Here is a 3,957-nt window from a genome sequence, read left to right as displayed (position 1 = left end):
TTCAGTTCTAGTTCAGTTCTAGTTCAGTTCTAGTTCAGTTCTAGTTCAGTTCTAGTTCAGTTTTAGTTCAGTTTTAGTTCAGTTCTAGTTCAGTTCTAGTTCAGTTTAGTTCTTTTTCAGTTCGTGTTCAATTCTAGTTCAGTTCTTGTTCACTTCTGGTTCAGTTCTAGTTCAGTTTAGTTCTTTTTCAGTTCGTGTTCAATTCTAGTTCAGTTCTTGTTCACTTCTGGTTCAGTTCTAGTTCAGTTCTAGATCAGTTCTAGTTCAGTTCTAGTTCAGTTCTAGTTCAGTTCTAGTTCAGTTCTAGTTCAGTTCTAGTTCAGTTCTAGTTCAGTTCTAGTTCAGTTCTAGTTCAGTTCTAGTTCAGTTCTAGTTCAGTTCTAGTTCAGTTCTAGTTCAGTTCTAGTTCAGTTCTAGTTCAGTTCTAGTTCAGTTCTAGTTCAGTTCTAGTTCAGTTCTAGTTCAGTTCTAGTTCAGTTCTAGTTCAGTTCTAGTTCAGTTCTAGTTCAGTTCTAGTTTAGGTCTAGTTCAGTTCTAGTTCAATTCTAGTTCAGTTCTAGTTCAGTTCTAGTTCAATTCTAGTTCAGTTCTAGTTTAGTTCTAGTTCAGTTTTAGTTCAAGTTAAGTTCTGTCGTTGATAGTTGTAGTAGTTATAGTTCGTTATAACTTTGTCTTACTGTAATATGCACTCTTATTTATTACTTCATGTCTGACAGAACTTGTTCCAATAAGAGTTTGCGTAGTACGAGTTGTCATGTTCATTGTTCAAGTACTTTCACCAAAGTCCATTTTAGTCCACTAAGTCTATACTAAGTTGCAAAACATTTATTAACACTTGTCAGACACGTTTTATTGTTAACTGCTGCAAGTTAGAAGGAAAAATTCAGTTAATTTGTTGTATTAGTTTCCCAGCAAACATAACTTTGAATGATTAAAAAAAGAGCATTTAAAATCATATCTTCTGTTCTAATGCATTAAGTTGCTCTGAATCCGAAGACTATAACAGACTTTTTGGTTCTTTTTTTAATTTTGTTGACCTGTATATAGTTCTATTATAAATGGTATTGTCAATACTTTTGTAAACAATGTTCAGCCTGTTTCTTCAAAAAACGGGTTAACTGCTTATAAATTAATAATGCCAAACTAACGAATAACTGTAGATAAGTGTTATAGATTACTACATACATTCTATATGTATGGAAAAAATGCAAGTTTATTTCTCTTTGATAAAATAGAAATTCATCATAAGCTTATTAATTGAACCTGATACTCTAAACGTTCTTATTTTATTACTAAAAGTTCTTATCAAATTTCAGATTAAATGTGTTGAAAGGTAAACAAGTAATATAATTTGATTTTTTTCCGAAACGTCAGGTCAATAACATTCTTAAGATCTTAATAAAATAATTTAGGCGATTAAATCAAATTTCTTTTTGTATGCACAAAATAAAGTGCTATATAATTAATCTCATTTTTGTAGAAAAAATTTCTGCATATTATTATATAGGTACATTTATTGTAAGGTCTAATCAAAGTATTATTTTTATAAATTTATAATAAGGATATTTTAATAATAACATATATATAAAAAACTTATTTACAAATTTAAAAAAATGGTATTTTTAAGATAATATAGATAGTAATTTTCCGTATACTTTTCCATCACGTATTTACAAATGAAAAATCTCTAATACATTCTGAAATATAAGCAGAGAATTTGGTATTACAATTAAAAACGTTGTGTTTATGTTTTTCGCTTCTAACCTTTGATTTTTAATGACGCTCAGTTGTGGTTTAGTTCTAGTACTATTTCAAAGTCGAGTTAAATGAAAGTTCAGTTCTAGTTCAGCTCTAGTTCGGTTCTAGTTCGGTTCTAGTTCGGTTCTAGTTCGGTTCTAGTTCAGTTCTAGTTCAGTTCTAGTTCAGCTCTAGTTCGGTTCTAGTTCAGTTCTAGTTCAGTTCTAGTTCAGTTCTAGTTCAGTTCTAGTTCAGTTCTAGTTCAGTTCTAGTTCAGTTCTAGTTCAGTTCTAGTTCAGTTCTAGTTCAGTTCTAGTTCAGTTCTAGTTCAGTTCTAGTTCAGTTCTAGTTCAGTTCTAGTTCAGTTCTAGTTCAGTTATAGTTTTGTTCTAGTTTAGTTCTAGTTTAGTTCTAGTTCAGTTCTAGTTCAGTTCTAGTTCAGTTATAGTTCAGTTATAGTTTTGTTCTAGTTTAGTTCTAGTTCAGTTCTAGTTCAGTTCTAGTTTAGTTCTAGTTCAATTCCAGTTCAGTTCTAGTTTAGTTCTTGTTTGGTTCGAGTTCAGTTCTAGTTCAGTTCTAGTTCAGTTTTACTTTAGTTCTAGTTCAGTTCTAGTTCAATTCTAGTTCAGTTCTAGTTCAGTTCTAGTTCAGTTCTAGTTCAGTTCTAGTTCAGTTCTAGTTCAGTTTTAGTTCAGTTCTAGTTCAGTTCTAGTTCAGTTCTAGTTCAGTTCTAGTTCAGTTCTAGTTCAGTTCTAGTTCAGTTCTAGTTCAGTTCTAGTTCAGTTCTAGTTCTAGTTCAGTTATAGTTTTAGTTCAGTTCTAGTTCAGATCTAGTTCAGTTCTAGTTCAGTTTAGTTCTAAGTTTAATTTAGCAAAATAAAGTTTAGTTTTATAAAGAATTTTATTTAAATAAATATATTGTATAATAGTAAAATAAATAATGTATCCGATGGACGAGGGCAATTTAAAATCAAAATTTCATCCCTTAAAAATGTTTTATGCCTACTGTGCTCTAAAGAGAATAAAGTCCATAAAGTGTAAAGAGAATTTTATTATATTGTATCTTTAACTTAATGAATCTTTTGTATTTACAAAAAAGTACACAACGTCATATATAGAATGGAATACACATTCATACGTACGCATATAATTATCATTTGTATGTGTTTTTTTATTATATAAAATAATATGTTGGGAGAAATAGATGATTTAGTTTACTAGTTAGCTCCTAACAGGGAGCACCTAATATAAAATTTATTTCAAATAAAAAATTGCAATATTATTTCGTGCAATAAATTGTTATTATTAAAATCATATACTATATTTAGTAAATTTTGTTTATTTTTGTCTTAAAATAAAATTTAAATAAAATAAATTCTCACCGAGAAAAATAAAATGAAAAAAGACGTAAAAAGTGAAAGACAAAAGATAATATTTTAAATAATAATAATAATAATAATAATAATAAAAAATGATAAAAATATATTTGTAGTAACAGTACTGTGTACTCTTAACTTAACAATTGATTTAGTTAATAATAACAAACAAAAGATAAACCACATTGTGCAAAAAATAAAAGAGTGTTTAAAAGAAAAAAATATTCTCATATTTGTTGTTGCTATTCGACAGCTGTCTGAAATTAAACTCACACTTCTTAGTTCTTTTTTTTAACATACACGTGAGCTCTTTTCATTTCATTTAAATACAATAAAAAATAACGCAAATTTTTAATAAAACACAATAATGGATCTAAGACAATTAGAAGAAGATGAGTCTAGTCGTTTATATCCACCACTCACAAGGATGGAAATTTGCACCAACACCACCGGCAATAGCTCTCAACAACAACAACAACAATGTACCGAAAAAGTACCAATAACAATTAACAACAAAAATACCAGAATTAAGAGTTACATCGAGGTGTGTATAAATTGTATGGTCGGAATATACAGTCGAATATTGGTATAACAGAATAACAACAGAAATTTTTAAAAAAAATTGTTATCTCAATTCTAATAACGTTTTAGTTCAGTTCTAATTTATTTCTTGATCAGTTCTAGTTCAGTTCTTGTTCAGTTTTAGTTCAGTTCTAGTTTAGTTCTAGTTCAGTTCTAGTTCTAGTTCAGTTCTAGTTCAGTTCTAGTTCAGTTCTAGTTCAGTTCTAGTTCTAGTTCAGTTCTAGTTCAGTTCTAGTTCAGTTCTAGTTCAGTTCTAGTTCTA

The 3,957-nt window shown here is 28.9% G+C and overlaps 1 protein-coding gene across 1 annotated transcript in view; it reads right to left on the bottom strand.

Moving 5' to 3' along the window:
- LOC111678224 (solute carrier family 2, facilitated glucose transporter member 1) overlaps positions 1 to 3,957 on the bottom strand; it is a 13,034-nt gene that overhangs the window by 5,163 nt on the left and 3,914 nt on the right. The gene's annotated exons all lie outside the window — the stretch shown is intronic.

Source organism: Lucilia cuprina, chromosome 6 (genome assembly GCF_022045245.1).
Source record: "Lucilia cuprina isolate Lc7/37 chromosome 6, ASM2204524v1, whole genome shotgun sequence".
NCBI lineage: Eukaryota > Metazoa > Arthropoda > Insecta > Diptera > Calliphoridae > Lucilia > Lucilia cuprina.
This window is presented reverse-complemented; position numbering and strand designations above follow the sequence as displayed.